At 36.5% G+C, this 23,557-nt stretch overlaps 1 protein-coding gene across 1 annotated transcript in view; it reads left to right on the top strand.

The window, feature by feature from the left end:
* Positions 1-5,026: 5,026 nt before the first annotated feature.
* The window catches only part of eya1 (EYA transcriptional coactivator and phosphatase 1), a 71,183-nt gene continuing 52,652 nt past the window's right edge, over positions 5,027-23,557 (top strand). Inside the window, exon 1 of the mRNA XM_015051192.1 lies at positions 5,027-5,062. The gene's annotated coding sequence lies outside the window, so the exon portion shown is untranslated. The remainder of the gene's footprint in view (positions 5,063-23,557) is intronic.

Raw genomic sequence — 23,557 nt, 5'->3', positions numbered from 1 at the left:
TCTGCTTGTTCTGCGGCACTAAACACACACAACTCACTGGATCCTCTGTTTAAAGCCAGTGTTTCTCCCCTGTTTCACTTTTTTTCTTTATCCTGCTAGGCAACATTTTCAGATATCATTTGTCCTTTGGTATCTAAAAGTGAGTTCATCAAGCTGTCAAATTTGTACACCTGATTAAATGTTATGATGAGGTTTGCTGCTGAAGGTTGGCTTTCCTCTCAGTGGAGGCCATGCGAGAAGGTCTTCATGGTTATACAAACTGTGTGGTGTAGCAATCACAACCTAAAAAAGTGGACCAGAATACACTAATGATGTTTTCTTTGTCTGTGTTATTCAGTCTCTGTTTCTTCTAATGCAGGCCAGCAACCACTGTCAGATGTAAGTAGTCATAAGGTTATTTCAGGCAACATTTACAACTAGCCTACAAGCAGTTTTTTTCTTAGTTGCAGCAATTTATTTCTTGTTTTAAATTGAGTGATATGTTCTTGCTATTATGTTGTGTCTTAATAATTGAGGGAAAAAAATAAGTTAAGTTGCACAAACAAAAATCCATAAACATTTTTTTGTGTGCAAATTTTAAGGTTGTGCAGTCACTTTAACTGGCCTTAAGGTTAGGACTACTGACCAGAATCGACCATGGACAACAGCATTATGAAGAAAATCTCCTTTACAGTCATCAGTTGCTTAATTTTGTAATGCTTGTTTTAATCTCAAAACCAAGCACTTTCAAATTCTGTGTACTACTTTTCTTCTTATACTTGTGCTCTTCATAGAGTAACACTGGTAGTCGAACAGCCAGATCTTAGCTGGTTAATTAGGGTTGGCTTGGTTAGCTGGAGTACGATTGGGCATACCTGCTGTTTCTCATGACACAATGTGTGCTCTCCCTGTCTGGAGGGACAATGTTCTGTCATTTTGGCTAGTCACACACAATCAAATGTTAGTAACTTTCTGTGTGAAGAGCACCAGGGCAGAGTGTGCAAGAACATTTTTTTTACAAGTATATGCTAACAGAGAGAGGATACTGTTTTCTAAATATTGCATACACTTTCAAAAATGCCTACAATTAGCACTTGTTAGGAGTAACTTTGCAGTCAGAGTTGTATATTAGAAATTAACTTACTCTAAAGTGAATTTCAAATGCCTATAGAGATAGACATTTGCATGGTCCAATGACTGTTGCTTGGACTGTGATCATCTGTTTTGTGGGAATGTGGTCACAATCCCACACTGTGATTGACATATTTATTAATACTTGCGGTCAAAATATGCTATAGCTTTTTATTTTAATACCATGATCTCACATCCTTTGAATGCTGCATTTTATGGAAATATTTATTGACATTGTGGAATATATAGTTCTAGCTTCAGAGCGTTATGCGTCAAAAGTGTACAAGTCGAGAAGGAAACTCGGTAATCAAAAGATTGCAGCACAGAGCTAAGTCAGTTGTAAAAGCAGCGAAACTGCTTCGACTTATGTCTCAACAGAACGATTTTCATTCACACATGCACTATATTCCCTACTGTACACTACATGTGCTTCACGTTTGCTTTAAGACTTAACTTCAGAGGCCAGTTCTCCAGTCTATTCTCCTTACTTTTGAAGTTACATGCTCCTCCAATTACTGGGGGGCCATGCAGTCTCCCCCCATGGTGTCCTTGGACAGCTCTTTGAGTGCCTGAAAATGTTGCGGACCATTAATTCTGGATTGTCTTCATCTGCTTGCATAATTTTCCCTCCGTAACCATTTTCCTTTCCCTATTTTCACAGTCTCTTTTCTCAGATTCATATTTTTTTCTCCTTCACAAATGTTTGTCGTCAAGATAGTTCAGTTTTATAACAGTTTTTTTTAATACCACTGACAGTTGTTAAATTTTTACATCAGGCTCTTTTATGGTACACAGGCGGTAAGCTGTGTACTGTACACAGCCTGTGTGTTTTATGGCCGCTCTGCTGATGGTGCCTATTGAAACTCTTCACCTGCCAACAGCTTGGTTTGCAGATGTATTGCATGCTATTTTTATATGATAATATTAAAATTTTCCAGAACTAGGTGCAATCATCAACAAAGTAGGGGAGCGGTTAAACAAAAATCAGGTTGGTCTAAAGAAGAAGTCTATGTTTTCTTTAACTTGATATATTTTCTAGTTTTTTCTCCAGTTAGACTAATTTGCTGTCAGGCAGGAGGTTGTTTTTGCAACTCAGGCAGACTCCAGAAATTAATTTATCCAAATAACCAAGTCCTCCTGGGCCATGGAGGTTGGGACACTGAAATGGCCCTGGTAGGCTAAAGCCGTCTTTTGAAGTCTGGAATGTTTTGGCTGACTTAGAGCAGGCGACTGGAGTGGAGGGGGGATCGTTTTCACTGACCCATGGGATTTTTAACCATTTTCATATACTGAGAACAAAACAAAGTGAGGAAAAATGCCTGAGCTGATTTGCATTGACTTTCCTATCAAAAACAGAGAGGAACAATTTAAGTGAGGCTGATTTAAAGGAGTAGTTGACTTTTTTTTTTTTTTTTTTTTTTTTTACAAAATTTGTTCAGTAGAGGATGGATATGCTGCATAGAAGTTTAATAATTTTGATAATCTTAAAAACGCATGAAGGGAAAATAAATGTCTATTTTGTGGTAGACCTTCTCTGGCTTATTTTTAGGGGTGTACCAAACACTCATTCAAAAATCTGACTCAGTCAGTGTTTATGCAATTGACATGTTAAATGCAAAAAAAAAAAAAAAAAAAGTTTTTCCCATTAATTAATTGCATTAAAACTCCCTCCATTATCAAACTATAAAAGCATCGACCAAAAGCTTTTATGTACTTTAATGTATATTGTGTTTAGTAAAAATCAAATGGAAGAAACAAACTCATACTTTTATGCATAAATTTGGACAATTCCTTGTTTTTATTGATGAATTTAAAACCATTGCCCCTTCCCAAAAACTGCTCCAGCATTTTATAAATCTTTCATGTCTTATAGTTCTCTAATTTTCTTTGTGAATCAGCCAAATTGATATCGGCAGGTCAAATCTAAAACAAAATCTAGAAATCAGTATTGATCAGTGAAAGCCTCATCTTTTTCATTTGCATCTTTTTTATTTTCCTTAGATTGAAAAGTATATATACATAAAAATATTTAAAACGTCTTCCTATACAATTGAATGCTCTGTTGAATAAAACACCTGCAGTAGTCACCCTAGCAGATATAGGTCAGACTTTAATTGCAACAAGAAGATGATATGCTTTTAATAAACAGGCCCGAGAAAAGCAAAGGCAGGAAACTAGGCGATCTTTGAGTAACGGGCCACTTGAGTTTCCAGCGTAATAAATAATTCACAAGTCCTGCGTGATGAGCTGCTGAGGACAGAAATCCCTAATGACAGCTTTTTATAACCTATGACTCAGCGGCCCATTATGCTTCTGACATCCCTACACCGACCACATCCCCTCTGCATGCTCGGGGTTTACTCTGTTCTCAGCCTTTACACTGCTGCATTTTATTGCTTCAGATTTATTTTATTTCAATTTATAGAAGGATTTTTTTTAAATCATTGACTGAACATTTTTGATGCTGAAAATCTGAACTCATTTACTTTAATCCTTTCTAAGTTGTTGTTTTTTTGTAATTGAAAATGTGTTTTTTTCTCAAACATGTTAAATTCAAACCAGTAGATAGCTTTTTTGTGTAATTTTATGCATTTTCAACCTTTAAATTGTGCTTTTACTCTCTGACATTCTTGCCAAAGAGATCAAATAAATCAATGATAAAATAACTTTTGCACAGGGATTCTAAAAGATCTTGTAAGAAAAGTGAGGAGATTCCTAAACGTTTGTTTATTTCCCCTCCCCCCCTCACTTTTTCTATTTTTTTTTAGTTTTTAATTTTCTTTCTCTCTGTTTGTATGTATATTTGCATGTTTAAGAATTTACACTTATTGACTTTGGTTAAGAGTTTTGTCCATTTAAGGATATTTTGTATTGCTTTTTCTTGCTAGATGCTATGAAAGAATTTCCAAGAAGATTTATATTTAATTGATTTGTGTCTTTTTTGCTTCAACAGCTAGATTTCAGAAAGCTGCTGTAATGTCCTCACAGCACTTCAGCTAAACTCTCAATGTTATCACGTATTTCTAAAGAACTGCCTTACTCAGTTTAAAGCTGCAGTAGATAACTTTTATAAGATATGTTTTCAACATATACGTTAAAAACTGTTGTGACAGTATAACATGAGACAAATATTCTTAAAAAAATAAATAAATCAAGCTCTTCTGCTTCTTCCCTGTAATCCTTTTGCTGTATGTAGAAATCCACTGCTCCTGATCAGATGGAGGAAGTTAGGTCTTGCCACTATCAATCATTAGCTAATGAAGGAGAAAACTTACCGTTACAGATTAACTGTTTATCGGTGACATGCTAAGTAGCATGCACATTCATGGGAGGCTCCACTGGGGGGAAGCAGCTATAACATAGTAGAAAGGAGGGAGGAGGGACGGTTGAGCAGTGTGTACGCAAAGGTGATTCACAGTTTTAAGACGTTCCTCATGGCTTTGATTGGTTGTTTCTGACCAAGCAATGCATTTCTGCAGATGGCAGTAGGACCACAGGGAGGAAGCTGAGGACAGTTTTAAAAAATATGTAAAAACATATTTTTATAGCAGAGCACGACTATCATGCAAAAAGTGTTGTTCTCCTGATCCAAAAATTAGGTGGCTGTTTGAAGATCATTTAATATCAAGAATTATAGCTCCATACTGCACTGTGCTCTTTTGTGGCTCAGCTAAGAGTGCTCTAATAAAGAGTGTACTGTGGAAGGAGTTTGTAGTGAGTCAAACTTATCTGAGTCTAGACTTTGAGAATCAGTGGTGGAGAGTGTCATTTTAAAATAATTTCACCTTAATTGGCTGTTCCACTTTTACACAATCATTTTTTATTGCTGGAAATATGTAAAATAACAAAGCAAATAAAAGCTGGTATTTAAAGCATTTTTTTCCGCTTTAGGTGTGCACAAGGAGATCTGAGCTCATTTCAGTCCCTGTTGCTACTGGCGCGTATGTGTGAGGTAAGAAACACATTTTCACCATTCTGCCTTTGGGCTGTGACTTAAAGTGTTACAGTGTTTGATTGGCATAATGGCCCCATAGCCCCCTAGGTAGGGTCATTCTGAGCAACATCTGGATCTATTGTGCTTTTTTGTACGTGCTCATACTAAGGAGGCAAGAGCTCATATGGTTTTGGTTGATAACATTATTGCTATCATTTCTAACCCCTCAGTTGTCACTGAGAATAAGTGGTTAATTTTGCATGCCGAAAAAAGTCTCCGATACCAAAGAACACTTACTCTTGTCCTCAAAGTTAAGTCTGAGAAATAAATCTGGTGCATTGATGAAGTACCTGACAATAGAGTTAGCACACCACTAGTAGTTTATAGTAAACCAGCAGACACGGGCAATTATGCCCACTGAGTAATTTACAGTACTGCTCGTTGGTGGTGACCTGGAAAGAGCCAGGGACCACCTTAGCAACAAACTAGATCATTTAGCCAGGTAGAGTAGCAACTCTGTAGGACGTCCAAATGAAACAGAGCAATCAGACATTGTAAAAAGCCTGACACATTTCAGACAGATTATTTTTCTGCGAAACCCTCTGCAAAAAAAAAAAAAAAAAAAAAAAAAAGATTTTTTTGGGGGTCTGTAATTTTAAGGAGAGTGAATGATCACCTTTATGTGTTGATCTTTTTACGTCAGTGCACAGCCCGCTTGTTGGAGCTACCTATTAATTATGAAATACTGTAGGTCTTGCCCATTTCATTTTACTGCGTCTTCCTGCTGAACTTGGTGTGAAAGGCTGCTGTTCTTAAATGGGTATATAAAAAGTAAGAACAGAGAAGGTTCCCTGTGCAGCAGCAGCTTTCTTCTGCATTATGTCACCAGTGTCAAAAAGGCAACACTGAGAAAACACATCATTTCACACATCCTAGAAACTATAATACATGCTGAAAATTGGCTAATTTGTTTGCACTGTTGCTAGTAATATAGGTTTGTCGCTAACCAGTATTACAGCTTGAACTTCTGTGAAATGTGACTCATGATGAACATGAAACTCAACAAAACTTATTGGGGTTTTGGAGTAAATCATGCTGAAAAACATCACCCTCATTTATTTGCTTGGCAATCTCAGGCAGATTGAGTGACAGCCACAGAACATTGTTTTCAAAGATAAGCAATACCACTATTTGCATGGTTTATCACCCTTTAATATAGATCAGCTGATAAAATACCATCTTTGTTAGTTGATTTCTTATCACACAGAGGACCAAAGACACTGCATTTTTTAAACTATTCTAAATGCCCCTTACGTCTTTGTTTCGTGATTCTTAAAAGAAAAAACTCAAAACTAGTGCGACCCAGATATCTCCCTAAGATTGAGTCAGAGTTTAATAAACAGATAGTCATTGCTTTAAGAATATTTTAGTTCCATCAACGGCAGGGCCACGGGATTTTGGAGAACAGTCCACCTACTTTCATTCAGAGTCCCTACAAATAGGCATGCTAGCTAATTGGCAAAAAACCTCCACGATGTGAGCGGAACCACAGCACTAACAGCTGTGTGTGGTCCACAAGTGCTGGCACAGCTATTTTCAAGCCTCAGTCCAAGAGAAATACAAAGTATGTTTACTCTACACCTGTACTGTAACTTTGCCTTGCGGACAGACGTAAACCGCAACATGTTCAGCTTTCTCTCAGTGTTGTTAAGGTCAATTGTCAGTTGTTTTCAAAGATCCGTATTTTAAATGTGCTTCACTTAAGGAACTATTAACCTCCTTCAGTGGCATAGGACAATGTCCGCTTAACATTTTTGCTGCTGATACTCAATCTTACAGTAGCTTTTAGGTGACGTGAATGTGAATCAGCTTCATTTATTTGCTTGGCAATCTGAGGCAGATTGAGTGACAGCCACAGAACATCACATCACTTATGTAAAGCTTCCCCCAGCCACCACGAAATTAGAGTGCCTGTTGCTACACACTGCTGCCTCCTTCTTCTGCACGAATGAAACGGCAGCCTCCCTGGTTCAGAAGTTCACATTTTGGATGCGTGCCGGAACTCCTTGCAGCCGGTGACGTTTGTCCACTGGGCAGGTGGTCAGAATGGCGTAAAATCTGGCCTGCTTTTACGGTCCTAAAATATTGGGCCACTTTAAAAAATAAAATAAAATTACTGTGAGTTTATGTTACTGAATTAAAAACTGAGAAAGGGACACTTTTTCCCACCTGCTGCAAGTGTATTAATATTTCTCCCCAAAACAAATAAATCACATACATGTGCACACATCTTTGACATGTCTCAAGGCTTGGCTGAGGAAGCTATTTATTCTCGGGCACAGTTAACTACTGGCACATATGCTTTAGAGTGGAATGCCATTCAGAATGCAGAAAATATATTTAGTTCTCGCCAACAGACAGCAAAAGGCACCAGTGGGTCTAGCCCCCGTGTGAGAACAGCTATTTCTGTCACAGTATAGACTTTCAATTACTGTAATCTGGTGCTTCACTCCTTCAAGAAAACCACTATTTAGATACATCAGATATGACATGTACAGTACAAGCCATAAAGACGGATAAATTAGCTGAGAAATTTCAAAAGTGTCATTTTGGGGTATAAAATCTGCAGATAGTAATCAGTATAATTTCCCCCTTGCCTTATTATCCGTCTTGTTCCCTTGGGCAATAGCATAGATATTAGCAATTCTTTGCTTTGGAGGAAAATGAGGATATAGGATACCTCCTAGTATTTGGTTTGACAGATGTAAGCTTTGCTTTTCAGTTTGTGTAAGCCCATTAATACATAGGTGCTTATGGATGGTGGAAATACCCCACAGCTGCAGTCTGCTTCTTGCCCCAAGAGTGACCCCCAGAAAACACTCAAGCTTCACAGCCGTGCAGCCCTTCTGCCACTTCCAGTCCTGCAAACATGTGTCCGACAAACCCACTGATCGAGATAAGTACAGCTTTAGAGCATCTCTACTAACCAGAATGTGGCCAGTAGATTGTTTGCAAACACCTTTGCTATCCTCACTTATATACGGCTTCATCACAGTTTCCCAAAATGAGAACAGAGCACTTTAAGAGCAACAAAAATGAAGAATTTGTGAAATTCAGTCACTTTGTGTCCAGTCTATCTGATATTTAATTAACACAAGCATGTGGTTCAGACATACAGGCAGACTGTTTAGCGAAACTCAAAAAAGACAACACCTGGGTAACGTGCACTTTTCCTTTATAAAATAAGATTATGAAGGTAAATGAAAACAAAGTAACAGGTGAGAGAGGGACAGTGCTGCTTTAACAGCATACGACAGTAGAAAACTCCAGTCACTTACACACTTCATCTGGCATTTCATTAGAATGACTTTAATCATCAGAATTCAGATATTTGATGTTTGAAATTTTGCCCCTTTGACAGCCAAGCATCATAAAAACATTATGAGTTTAAAAATTCAATTCTGCTGAATGAGTTGGACTCAAACATTTTGCCTCAACTTGAGAACAAACCTCAACATTATAAACAATCCTTACCAGGAGGTGACTGGTGAAATTGGAAATGTGTCCCATAAGCAATGACGTAATTTTTTTTTTTTTTTTTTTTTTTTAACCAACCCTTTTTTTTTTTTTAATCTATGGAAAACAGTTATTAAGAATAAGTTGAAATATTATTTATTTGAGTCTGAAGGTGAAAAAACTAAACCAAAGCTTAAAAGCAGTGTAATCTTACCTTACTGGTTCCAAAGTCTTTATAGAAGAATCTTGTAGTGAAGTCAAGATGCAGAATTTTTTTTTTCTGTTTTCCTACTTTACATTGACAGAATGTGTAAAATATTCAATATGGATGTTCCTTTGTCCTTGGCAAGTAAAACACTCAGACATAATACCCGTTCAACCAATTTTAAAATGAATCCATACATTGTAGTTGAAATACATGTACTTAAAACGTACATGCACTTGAAATGCAAAGTGCATTTTTAAGGGCAAATATGCAAGCAGGCCTTATAATTTATTATGATTGATATTATTCTGTAAAACTATAATCTATCATAGTTTTAAGGCGACTTTTAGCATTCACAACAGCTTTTGATGCAGTGTTAGTGCATCTTGTTAAAAGCTTAATATAATAACAGTATATAATGCTCTAAGTGGCTATCATAATGTATCAGCCTTTCAGTCATTTAATTAAAGTATTAAATAACTTTCAATGTGATACTATATTGCTTTCTATGCATGAATGAAGTGATTTGCAGAAGATATTGTATCTAAGCGAACGTGCTGTTTGTGGATTTTAAATTAAATACAAAAATGGATAAAAGAAATGCAATTTTACATAAATTATTTGTTTCTTATAGAAGCTATTTATGCCTTCAGCCTTGGAGCAAAATTGGTCCCGCTTGACTAAGATAATATGAAATTAATTTGTAAGTCATGCCTATGGTTTGCTGCTATGAGTGAACAATACCTACCTTCACTTAGTGCTCAAACTTTTTAAATGTCCTGGAGGAGTTCTGGTTTGAGTCCCAAACCTACTGAGATTTCCTAATGAAGGCTTTACCTTCCAGGCAAGCATATTTCTCCAAATGACAGTAATTTACATATGATGTATTTAGAGAAGAAGAGGGCAGACTAATTCTATTTGGAGATTTTCCTTTGTTTTAGGAGTCATTAGCAGCTAGCTGAAATCTAATTTTTACAATTTCATCAGGCCATCTTGGAAAGCCTCTGTGAGCTCATCAGAGAGGAGCATTTATTGCTAAGTGTTCTCTATTGCATTAGCACACAATAAAGCGGCCAGGGACTGCTACAGACGTTTATGTGGAATCCAGTTAACACTCTGCCAATTCGTTTTTTATTGGGACACAATCAATTTTTATTCATTTTAAAGCCAGAATGCTTTCTTTCATTGTGTGCCTACTTCAGCTTATTATGCCTTAAACTAATTACCCAGTTGTTTTCACAAAATGCAGATGTTTATGTTAAAGATTTCCTCTCTGAAATGCAGACCTGATGTGCATATACATACAATTTCCACTGTGATTTAAGCAAAAATAATTGTATTCATCATTTAATTTGTGCAAGTCTGGCAAACAGAGGGAGGTCTAAGTAACAAACTGATTTTGAAAATGGTAAGAAAAGTAATCAGCTTTGGGCCCAATGTGTATTTTGCTTTCTTTTTGTTCTAACAGTGTGAGTGTTTCATTACTGGGATGTAACAAAACTTTTCATGTTTTAGAAGTGCATTTCACACAGCAGAAACAAAATAATTTTTTTATTCTGGAAAAACAAGTTTGATCTGTTTCCTACCCTTTAACTATTAAGACAATTCACTGGATAATTTGACATTTATAGCTGAAGCCACTATATTTTAAACAACTGAGAACAGCTTTTATTCTTACGCAGTAAGATTATTTCATACTTTTTCATGTACACTAGGTTATGTAAAATGCCTTTTACATGGATGTAGTGGTGAAAAAAATTATTTTAGTACCTGTGTTTATAGTATGCTCTGATAAGATACTATATATGATAGGTGTGAATTTAACAGTGTGCTACTGCCTACGGACAGAATAAGTTACTTTTTGCTGTGAGAATAGACATGTTCTTGTTCTTTTTACATACTTAGTCATTACCTGACCATCTTGGACTGAAAGTTCTGTACTCCACAGATATTGAGGGCAGAGCTGAGATAATCCTCATTGGTATATAGACAAAAGGTCTGCATGGCATAGCGCAAGCTTCAGTAATGGTATCATCCGGTCTTATGCACATTTCAGAACTGTACTGCATTTGTGCTCTATTCATGATCCATCTGAGTTGCAGCACTTATAGTTTTCAAGATGATTGCATCAAATCATTGACTTGCAATAATTCCTCATCTATCTGAAAGCATGTAATAAAAGGACTCATTCCTACACATGCTGGATGTACTCTGAGCTCCTTTAATAGCATGTTTGATTGTACAAATGTCAGATTTTAAGAGCCAGTATTTGTATCATCAGCTGATCTTTTAAAGCAGGTACTGCACAGATTTGTAGTTGAACATTCAAGTATTGTTATTGTGTACTCATTATTTGCTAAGCTGCTTTTGTAGACAGCCAAGACACCTCGGCATGTGTAGAGGAAAACTGGCTAAAGTCCTCTTAGTGTGAATTATATGAGTGCCTCTTTACTGCAATGTAATAATTAGAGTGCTTAAGTGCTCCTTGAGCAAAGACAAACCTAGATACTCTCTTCCTCTTCAGCCCCTCCTCTCCTTCGCTAAGAAGGTCTTTAATGGCTCCCATTTGACTCAGATATCATTTATTGTTTGGTATCAGGTGTACACCTTGTACCATTCACCATTCGTGCTGAAGCATTCTGGACGTTAACTACAATATGGGCAAAAGACTTAAAGGTTTACCCCTTACTCTTTATTTTGTAACCGCTTGTTGCATTGGCATTTCTTAATACTAATCCTTGTATTATGCTTATTACCACACACACACACAAAAAAAATCAAGGAAAAAGTTTTTTCCAAAAATTTTGCAAAAGTGTATGTGCTCATTGTTCAAAATGTTTTATCTGTGTGCAAAGATATTCTTGCTGTTTCTGTTGAGGGATTTATCTGGCAGTGGTCCCCAGAAGACTTCAACAGGCTAGAAAGATGACAGGTTATCATTGATCTGCTCATACTCACTGAAATCCATTAAAAAATGTATGGGCTGTCGTGCATTAACAGTGCACTCTACTGTTTTCGATCCATTAGAGGAGCAGGGCACGGGGCCCCTAGTGGCCTATAGGCCCCACAGAGGTCCTTGAGCTTTCATTTAATTGAATTACCTTATAATGAAAACAGCCATAATGAGATTAATTTTAATTATTCATCAGTGGCCGATTTGAGGGAGAGACAACATTAATAATGCATTAAAGGGCTAAACATTTTTCAATTCAGTGCCTTTTCCTTTTGTTAAAGGTGTAATTTATTAAGTGCTGTGCAGCTGTTAAATGTGTTGTTGGTGAAGATGTCCAGATGCAAAAGGTGGTTAGACAGGCTGTTGAACTGCTTCATAATTATATTTAAATGTCTTTCGTGGTAATAAATATGGACCCAATTATGCAGCGATCCACATAGCTGTAAAAAAAAAAAAAAAAAACAGCAAATTTTTTTTAGTACATTGGATTTTCAGTCAATACCTGAAGCAGAAAAGTAATCACAACTTGTTTTCTTTCTTTGTTGATTTTTGCATATTTCCATCAGATTAGTAGGTTGATTCCCCAAGTGTGATCACATTAAACCACTTTGGTGTCTGGCCAACAGCATTGGGGAAGATTGTTACACTGTGTAAAACTAAAATTAGCTGGCTTGGTAATATGCTTTTTTTTTTTTTTTTTTTGCTTTCACTGGGCAGCCAGAATTGCACATTTGAGATCTGTAAGATGACACTGTGAAATTTATGATTTAGGTAGCACATTTTACATTGAAAAGTGTCATGAACAGATAAGAGCTTAGAGGAAACAAAACAGCAGAAGTGACTTAATCTAGGAGACAAGGATGTCATTGGGGTGGAGAGCTGGGTGCATTTATCAGGTCTTCATCAATACCTAATTAATAATTCAGGCACAGTCTGGGGCTTCTATAGGGCACGGTTTCAGCCAGCTTGTAATTTTGTAAATTGCTTAGTCATCATGCTGTGAACGGACCAGGCCCCTCTCCCTGAAGTTTAATCCAGATGTGCTTGTAATGTTATCAGATATACAGAGAGGAAAACGCTGAAAGGTAAAAGAGGCCCTCATAGAAAGATTACTGCATAGAAACATGGAATGAGCAATCTGTTGTAAGCAACAGGTAACTATATATGGGTTTTTTATACATAAAATATACTTTACCAAGATTAGTCTCACCAAAGGAAAGCTTTGATTCTGGGAGTAAAATAAATTAACAAATTCATAATGTTCAATCATTTATTTTAGTTGTGCTATTAGGGAGAATTTGGCTACGGAATCTCAGCAAACTTAGGTTTTATGCATATTAAATAAAAAGTACACTGTATGCACATAAATAAAATTTAAAATATTTTTTCCCCAATTTTCCTTTTTACATTGCCATGTGCATTTATGTATTATTGCATGTCCTAATCTACAGTATACCTAACTGTAAACATGTGAAATCAATCAAATAATCAATCAATTAAATAGAGAAAAACAGAAGCTTTTTTTAAGTAACATAGCATAACATACAAAACAAAATGGAATAGAAATTAAAATGAAATATAAATAGAAATTAAACAATTCAAATTGCCTATGAATTATTATATTTTCAAACACAACATGAATGTTATTGTTAGGAAACTGGATTTTCCTATGGATTTAAGTCGCTGACAGATTTCAGGAAAAGAAACAAACAGAACTATCAGGCTCTTTGTCCTTTCTTTCATTCTTTCAATTGTGAGCAGTTTAAGGTGCCAGAGATGTATACCTAGTAAATGAACAAACCTCTCAATTATCCCTTGCCAATCCTTTGACAGCTCCCATTGAGAGAGAAATGTCTTCTAAATGGTCTGACTAGTTTTACCTGTCCCACCTACAAAATGCTCTATTCTTCTACCTAGTTTCTGTATCAATGGAAGGTTTTTTTTTTTTTTTGGCTATAAAAACTTTTGTTCTCCGGTAAGTAATATGAACTAATGCTGCTGTTTGTTTCGATACAAGGCTGCTGAGCTACATTTGGACCTGTCTAGCTGGTAGACATAAGCTCAGAAAGCTTTGCTAAGTCACATATTGAAAGAAGACAATGTTTCTGCTGTTTTGGTTGAGCCAACTAGATGTTTTTAGAGCTAAAACACCTGCTGCTTCAGTCATAAAGTAACCAAATAAAAAGGATAAAAACTTCACAGTCCATTACAAAATTTCCCATTTTGTGCTTTATGCTTCTCATTGTAGAAATGGATCCCTGTAACACATGCAATGTTTATTTTGGAGTAATGGGCGATTCCCAGCATAAGCAGATTTGTTGTGGCTTCATTTTTGATTTTAACAAAGTCCTGCCGAATCGGGGAAATATCAGCAGAGTTCACTAAAACATATCACATTTTTCTTCCAACAATGTAGTTTTAAAATGAGAATTTATCTGTTTTCATCACATCATAAAATATGTATTCACTGTCTGAAGAGATTTACAGTTCAGATTTTAAGAAAAAGAAATATTCCTAAAGGCAAAAGAGTTGAAGTTTAACTCCAGTTCCAAAATATCTTATAGAAGATATTTTGTATTTTCTTTGTATTTTTCTTTTACTTTCTAGACAGCGCATAAAGTAAATATCAGTCCTTCTAATGTTGACTTGTACCAATGAACAGAGCTACATGATTGTTGGAAACGTTTTTGATTGACTACTTCATTAAATATGTAAAACAAATCAAGAACTAGGTGAAAATTAGTGCCATTACAGGATTAAAATTGTAATATATTTGATCAAAATTCCTTATTCCCCTTTGACACCAAAGACTCACACCATGAAATAAATCAGCCAGAGCAGGGAAGATCTCTACAAGGCCAGGAATTGTTCTTCTGGAGTGTTTCTTCAATTAGTCTTCAATTAATACATTGAAGACTTTTATTAAATTGGAAATTCTTCAATTTAATAATCTCAATATAGGATTTTAACTAGAATGAAATATGGAAGATGTGCTTATTTATACAACTTTTTTTATTTAAAAAAATGTGTTTGATGTATCCAAAAGTGCTGCGATTTGGCCGAGGAACCTAAGTATTATCAAACTAAGAAAACAAACATGTCAGACAAAATTTACTCCCGGATGTTCAGTCTTTCTTGAAAGTGTGCAAAATAATTCTGCTCTTCAAGCTTTCTTACTAGTTCATAATTGCTTGTTTTGACAATTCAGTTCTAAACATTCTTCTACATTATCCAATCCTGGAGTCCTCATCATGGCAAACTCATTCCTAGGATTTGTTATGATTCTTAAAATTCACTGTAGGAAAAGGTTCAAGTTAAATAATCTAGTTGCAAAAGTACTCAGGTCATATGCCAGGATGGTAAAGTGCCATTTTTTAAGCTGACATGGGTTTAATTTAATATCTCTCTTGAATTTAAATCATAAATGTCCTTTAGAAAAGGTCTTAAAAGTATTCATTTACAAATATTACGCTAATCAAATTCTTACATTTGTATTCACCATATCCTGGGTACTCCTGTATGGACGAGTGTTAGAGCAGCAGTGGTAGCTTACCAGTGACATGCAGCCTGAACACATCTGTGAGGATTAGTCATCAGAGAAGTTGAAGGACAAGTGGCAGCACTGGCCTCTAGCCAAGGCAGCAATCTAATCACACCCACACCGGACTGGCAGCTTTCCATGTAATTTAACAAGTCTATATTGAACTCTATTCTGCAGCTCATATACGGACACTGCTGTGGTTGCAATCAAAAGGATCTCACCAAATGACTAGAAAATATTAAATTTTCAATAGTACAATAGTACATTTTGATGATCAGGCCCGTTTAGCTCAGTGGCTTGTAAGTGCTAGGCTCCTAACTGTGGAGAAGCATCTCTGCATGTGATGAAGTAAGTGTTCATTTAACACATATTCTGTATCAGAAGTTGTGTTATGCTGAACTGGTTAAGTAGCACGCACAGTACAGTGCTGTACGCCATTGGTTTTTACACCTGTGGACTATTTCACACCTCCACAGGGGGTGTCCCACTGTGAGAGACTCTAATCACTGTAGATGAATAAACGAGCAGCTGGATCGCAACAAATGGGTTCACTGAAAACCAGCTCTGTAAATGGGGCATAAAGCTAATGCCAGGATGGTATGCGCTCTGCTGCAAACCACTTGCGTTCTCTACTGCTTCTGAAAATCCTCACTATATATCAGCTTGTACTAAGCAGTTTAATCCAAATACTAACAAGAAAAACAACTTTTGTAATTGCCAATTATCCCTTGCGGGGTATTAAGGGGTGCTGGTGCCTACCTTCAGAGGTGAATGGGCGAGAGGCAGAGTACATCCTGGCAGAGCAACACAGAGAACACAGCACAAACAACCATGAATGCACACACCCACACCTAAAGAGAGTTTAGAGAGATCAATCAACCTGACAGTCACATTTTTAGATTGTGGGAGGAAGCCAGAATACTCAGAGAGAACCCACGCATGCACAGGGACAACATGGAAACTCCATGCAGAAAGACCTCGGACCAGGTTTCGAACTCTGAACCTTCTTGCAAGGCAACAGTGGTACCAACTGCACCACTGTGCATGTGCAAGAACAAAGACCTAGTGTTTTGTGGAGAGTTCATCGCAAATTCCATTTCCTCCAAGGGGAAGTTACTTTTTAGCACGGCAACTGCTGCTGCAAACACCTCCAGAGGAAACAAATATTGCATATCATTAAGTTTTAGTGGCACACCTCACAATGATGTGTTTGTAAAAAAAAAATGTGCTGCATCAGGAAGCCTGTGCTCTCAGTGCAAAGGCAATGTTAGTTATTATTCCATTTTTAGGAACATGTAGTTGTTTTTTTTTTTTGCTTTTGGTTCTGCTCACCTTTACCTTGAATGATACGGTCTTGGTTAATTTTTCATATTCAAATTAACTTTGACAGCACTTCCTGTGAACTTGATGGTGGTAGCACAAAGGTAGTGTTCAGGAAAAACAGTGAACGGAAGGCTGTCTTCCTTCCTAATTGTGACTACAGTGAAAAGTAATAGTTATAAATGGAAGCCACCAGGACTTAGCATGTGGATTGGGCCTCCATTGAAATACTCCTTTATTATATTTCAGAGGCAGAAAATGGAAAAAAGTACAAAACATAAATAAATCACAAATGTTCTCTCTGTTGGCAAAGAAATAGTCCTCTAAACCAGATTCACATTTCCATATATCCATGATAATATCTGCTACCATAGCTTCTGGAAGCTTGCCAATCTAAATTTTTTGCTCTAGACAGAAAATACATTGTATTCCTACTAAAAAGATGACATCAGCAGATGTTGTCTACTGACAGGACACAACAAGTAAGACGTATAGTAAAAGGAAAACCTAATAAACTTTATCAATTTGTGGGAATCTGGCTGTTGACTCCTAGCTCAAGATATCTTTCCAAACATAAACAGTGTTATTTCCTTATCCCTTTACTTTAGGTTGTTACTTCCCTTAAATCCAAGACTTAGATTGTTAAATAATCCTTTATTTTTAAGAAAAATTTTGTTTTTAGTCATTAAGCTTGTGCTTTCCTGCCATGACGATCTCTGAAAATAAAGAGATCACAGTATCCTCTTTTGTGTTGTGAATAAGTTGCTGCACATTTATTTGGCATATGGATTAACTCTACACCGTGAGGACAATTATTAGCCAAGTGAGTATTTTGATCACAAGATCATTTTTAGGCATATTTTCTAAGTCTAAACTGGACAAACACTTTAGACTTGAATGCTTAATGGATTTAACCAGTGCAGGTGATGCGTATCTGTGTATGACGTGATCTAAAAGATAAATACCCTAGATCAAGATGTGATTGATGTGATTATTTAGCATATCCTTTTACTTATTGACTGACTCTTAAAAACTCAGTAATTACAAAAAGTCTCTCAGAAGGAAGCAGCACTCTTGAATTCACTAAGATGCTGGGGTGTCATCAAACGCTTTGTTTCAAATAGGCAAAAGGGCCAAAAGAAATGTGTATGCAAGAAGTCTCCATCTTCCAAAAAGTTATTTGTCATGCCAGGACAAAACTTCATGACATGCATCCAACTATTCCTCTTAATGGTTAGCTGGTAACGACAGTAAAAATGAGAAGTTATGACATGGTCCCCTTTCCTCATCTGACCTGAACCCAAATGAGAACTTGTGGGCTTTTCTTCAACAGGAGATTAAAAGTGAAGAAAAACAGTTCACAACAGTGTCTGGGATTGCTGCTGTATAAAAGGTTGAAACTCAGTAGATCAAGAAACTGTCAGACGTCATGAGTAGAAGATCTATTACTGTTGTTGAAAAAGAGTGGTATTTACTTCAGAAATGTCTATTGGAAAGTTTTGACTTATTTATAATTCTCACTTGAACAGATAACAATAAAAATGTGAGACTGGAAAATATGTGTTTTTCCTTTAGTTACTTAATAATTCTGCATAGTAATTGTGCACATATGGATATTCTCCCAAGAAATCCCAAGCTCCATTTTTACTTTCTAGCATTCTGGATTTATTAGTGTTTAGGATTAACAGAGAACACTCTAGTTGGTGATTAATAAAAAAAAAAATCCTCAAAAGTAAGACTTGCCTAATAATTGTGCACACAGTGTGCTCTCTCCAAATGTTCCTCTTGTGTGTTTATCCTCGATAATTAAATACACCTGCCTTTGTTTTAGTTCTCCATGTCTGAGCAATGTGAATATGGATGCTGCAACTTCCCTTCTTTTATCCACATGTGGGGTTAACTTAAAGTAACTTCTTTAGTTGTAAAAACTCATGTAGTTGAGTAGAAACTAATCACAAATGCTCAGAATTGAATGCCATGACTAATGGTGTCCTCTGAATTGTGCTACATTACTATAGCACAATTATGCCCTCTTGAGTAAAATATGGGATTGATTATGTGTAGAAAAGTGATATTTTTATTCATTATTGCTCACCCCAAGAGACTATACTGCCTTTGTGCATCAGGGAAGCAGTTCTAGTGGGAACAGGAGTATAAATGTTAATGTCTGCCTAATTTATACTAGAACTGTTGTGTTTTTTGTTTCGGTTTTTATCTTTAGTGATCATTTACAAGGAGACTTTGATTACCACAGAACCCTTTTAAATCTTTGGATAGGAAACTAATTGAAGACTCCAATCTACTAAATTTTGCCTGACTTTCTCACCAAATATATTTTGTCACTCTGCAGCTTCTGACGTTTGACACATCCCAAATGTGCAGGTTTTTTTCCCTTCTTCTTTTATGCTTTTTTTTATAAATACTTATGAGCTGGAATCCTATGTTTGAAATGAAAAAGTTACAAAAATGTTGTGAACTTTATCATATGCAAATTATAAAGTCCCTCCAGCTATATCCATGACTGGAAAGTTCCTGTAGTTCTAATGTTAACTTTTGTGCACACTTTAAAATTGTGATGCTCAGTATGTTCGTCGCTGTAGTTGGAAATAAATTACTCATGACCAAATAATCCATGCATAACTTTTTGCACTGCACATACACAAAGTAATGTCTATAGCTAAACTCAGCTGTTAAGTCTGGAGTCCTTCTTAGAGCTGGTGTCCAGTGGGAGTTCCTATTCATCAAGCTGCGCTCACTTCCACTTGCTTCTTGTGGACAAATGTGGATGTAGGTTAAATATAAATGATCCTAAAGTTGTGTTGTGTCTGTTAAAGCCCGTTGAGTTAGATGGCTGTATAGTAATGTTCCTGGCTTAGATATAGTGGAAGCACATCTATATTGTCAGTAAGACGAACCCCAGCTTGCACAGCACTAAGTCTTTTGTAACTGGGTTTAGTCATTGAGGAGAATGGCGCAGGCCCAGTCTAAGTGTCTTTCATCTGGCCAATTCAAACAGACGTTTGACCCCAGACATTTGCCTAATGTGTTTTTGTTATGTGGACTCCTGGCTTCACAAATGTCACAGTGGCTGGACTAGTGGGGGTTTGGATAAGTGAGTCAGAGAGGGGAGACACGGAGTGAGCCTGAGGGAGGGGGATTGCAAGGCCACAGTTATGTGTATAACCTCTGCATTTTGCACTCTAACCTACTGGGAGTTGGTGGTGCGCTGAACATAAGTTCTACTGATGACTGTGGCCTAGATCCCACTGCAAGCCGTCTGATCAGCAGCCTGGCTCCCTGTGCTCCACTGACCTGGGCAGCTGTGGACGAGATGGGGAGTGCCACATTACTGGGCGCCTGGATCGCCCCAGTAAGAAGCCAATCTCAGACAGTTGGGGCGACCCTGACAAATGCTGCCGTAAGGGGCGGTGTTGAAAATTTATTACCAAACATATTGGTATTTTAGGGTGCAGCTGATTTTGATTTAGTAGTGTTCCAGCTGAGGTTCTGTCTTCAAATCAGAATGTCAGATTATCACCACAGTACTCACTTACTGCCACTTTGGATAACACTTTTAAAACATCCAGCACTGTTTGATCAGTTTGTAAGTGAAGATCGCTTGCTTCTTGCATGTATACTCAAATTATAACGCTAGTGAATCTTTACAAAACATGCTGTTTTTTTATTTTTATTTTTAAGTTTATGTTGTTAAAAATATTTTTAATTTTCAGTCTCCTTCTCTGTTTTGAAATAAATTGAAAAGACCATCCACAGTATTTTTTTCAATTTTCTATTTACCTTGAATTTTGGCTGTTTTTACAAAGATTAAACTTAGAATAATTTTAAGATCTCCTTGTAATTTAATAATCATTTTTGTCTTCTTTGTTCAGCTGAGCACTGATCAGGCCCCTATTTTTGAATTGTTGATTTATTCACCTCTAAAATCGATATATATTTTTTAAGCTGTGTTGTTTAAATATAATTTCATGCCAAAACTATGACACATTTTTCTATTCATTTTATTATAAAATCATAAAAAAATAATATTAAGTCATACTTTTAAAAAGATGCCAGTGGTTACACAATTTAATTATCTCATATGTGTGATTAACGACTTTCATTTGGATATGTGTTCGCTGTGTAATGCCTTCAGCGGTACTTTGCCTCAGAAAGGTCTCTTTCTGAGTAATAGGTCTCCAAAGTGTGCTTGTTTTGCTCTTTTAGGGCCACTGGAGAGCAATAAAGTTTTGTCTGAGGATTTTCGAGGTCCTCTTAGACTTTCCCCAGGTGTGCTTCGCTGGTCGTAAAGTGTACTCAGATGGCATAGACAAATGTATCCATAGAGATTTTTAACTACAGATTGGCTTGGATGCACCGTAACAACTGCAGAGTATAGTAATTCCTTTTGATAATTACATGAGCAAAAGTTTAAACTGATACAATTTTAATATGGCAGAAGAAAAAAAAACATTTCACCTGATTCAGAAAAAATATTGTGCTTGTTTTGTTTGGACCTGTAATAACTACACAGAAAGGCCACTCTGTTATTTTTAGCTTTTGACGTTCCAAGAGGTTAACCATTTTCTTTGTTCCTGGCTGTCTGTGGAAGAAAACTCCCATGTATTTCCATGTTGAGGTATGCTGTGTTTACTTTCATCTCTGCTCCTCAGAGAAAGCAGGCCAACCTGATGTTTGTTTATGAAAAGTTCAGAACTTTCATTCACCACTTGAAAGCACTCTACTTGCTACTAATTTACCTAAAGGGACTTCAAAATTATCTGTCTGCACTGTCAAAATCTTTTTTGTGGTCAGAGTCTGTCATCCTGAAAGACTTCCTTTGGAGTTTAATGAGAGCTTCCTAGATGAATGAATTTTTCGCTGTATATACTGTGCTGAAAGGCATTTTTATATATCACAGTAACTTGGTTTTGATCCTCAAAGTAGTTCTGGTTGTAGTTTATTTACTTTGCTTTATTTTATTTGTCACATGAACTTAGGCATGAGATCCTGATGATATGAAAATGGAGTAAAAATATCACGGTTTTGTGGTATCAGTATATACACCAAAGATTTTCTGCTAGTTATAGTTATTCCTCCAACTGAGCATGTCAATGAGAAAATCTGCTACTTTACATAAATGATGCTCATTGCTTTATAACTGTAGTTTCACATTATCTTGATAAGGTTGAAAGATGACTCCCAATTAGTTTCCACACCATAACTGTGCTTCCTAACGGCTGGATTTTTTTATTTTGTCAGCAAGACAAAGGTGTTGTAGACTTCTTTCACCCAACTGACCAACAATAATCAGTAACATTTGGAGGAAGGCCAGTGCTGTATTCTCCCTATAGCGGGAGAAATCTGTGGTCACTAAAAGTACACTGAATCGTAAAAAGTGCATGATGAAAAAACTGTAACTTTTAAAGACGTTGCTATACCTTGATATTGGTATAGCAACGTCCCGTGCCTTTATGTTTTAACCAAGATTTTAAATAACATAGAGCAGAGATTTGTTAGATGGCAGCAGGAAGAGAGGAAAGCTTTATTTCAAAATTTATTTGAACGGGTATTGCTTTTCACTTAACCACTATTGTTTTGGTTCTGTAAGGTACTGGATGTTCCAGTACATCACAGTAACAGAGCTCTTCAACAAATTGACATCATGCAAACTTTGTCCCACATGACTCAGAGGCAATATTTAAAGCTTTTTAAAAGAGGCATATATAGTTAAGCTTTTTTTTCTTTGTATTTCCTTGTAAATCAACAGTTGAACACTTCAGTTGCTAATGACTGTAAAAATATATAAAACTGTTATTTTATTCAAAGTTATCCCAAGTTCAGATTTCCCTTCTTGGGCTGAAGGTTTAAAATGTGTAATGCTCTGCTGAGACGTATGTCAAAGAAGGAACCTGATCCCCCCAATGTGTGATGCTGAATAAACATTGTAGTAGCTCTATCCAAACAATGTTGCAGCACATGCATATGAAAATATTGCAACTGTGTCGCCAGAGTGTGAGCGTTTTGTTTCATCTGAACCATTTGATCCCTTGTCACAGTGTTCCTACCTCCTTCAGACTGTTTATGTATTCTAAGTCAAGATAAGTAAACTCACTTTATCAGATTGTTAAAAAAAAGGAAAAAGAAAAAGTCACTTAAAAAGTAGTAAGAGTCTATTTAAATTTGCATTAGCCCTTATCTTAAAAACAGAATCTGGAAATTGGAGTTAGGTCTATTTTCATGTGTGTGAGTAGCTGAGGGGATAACCTATTGGCAGCGGAGGACAGTTCAGATCTCTCCTCACTCTAAATTGCAGACAGGCATCCTCGCAACCCCACATGAAGACCATTGAGTCCCATCAAGATAATCCTTAATAAAGAACGGCTTCACATTTAATCTTAGCTTGCTTCTCAAATTTCTTACTTGATATAGTTTTTGGCAAGTGCCGTTTTAGCGCTTATGTCAACTGGACCGTATCTGTGCATCTTCTGTTAAGCCTCCATTTGGCAGACACTAGGGAATTTAGGTTTTATTGTTGCACAAATTATTATTTTATTGTTTCTGCATAACACATCTCAGTTTTAAATCTGTCTGCTTTTTTTTTAACATGTGCAAATGTTTAATTCTAGTAAGTCAACGCAATTGCAATTTAAAATTTAAAGCTTAATTTGCCCTTCTAGTGAGATTGTTTGGGTTTGACAGCCTTTAATTTATTTCTTCTTCAGTCAAACCGTTGCGATGATTGGAGCTCTTATTCAAAACATGCCGCAGAGCACTGCATTCAGGAGGAAAATCTAAGTTTATTTAAGGCATAAACAATGCTGCATGATTATACCATGGAATTTGAAAATAACTCACTTGCAAAATTTCGTCTCCATCTAATTTTATACAGCTGCTTATTGACACAGAGAGAGAGAACCAATGCCTGAATGCAGCTACATAACTGGAATGTGTGCCTAACTGCTATTGAAATAGTTACCT

This window comes from Poecilia latipinna, unplaced genomic scaffold, assembly GCF_001443285.1.
Source record: "Poecilia latipinna isolate Pla-1442-1.1 unplaced genomic scaffold, P_latipinna-1.0 Scaffold1035, whole genome shotgun sequence".
Taxonomy (NCBI): domain Eukaryota; kingdom Metazoa; phylum Chordata; class Actinopteri; order Cyprinodontiformes; family Poeciliidae; genus Poecilia; species Poecilia latipinna.
The sequence above is the reverse complement of the archived record's forward strand: the minus strand, read 5'-3'. Positions and strand labels throughout refer to the sequence as shown.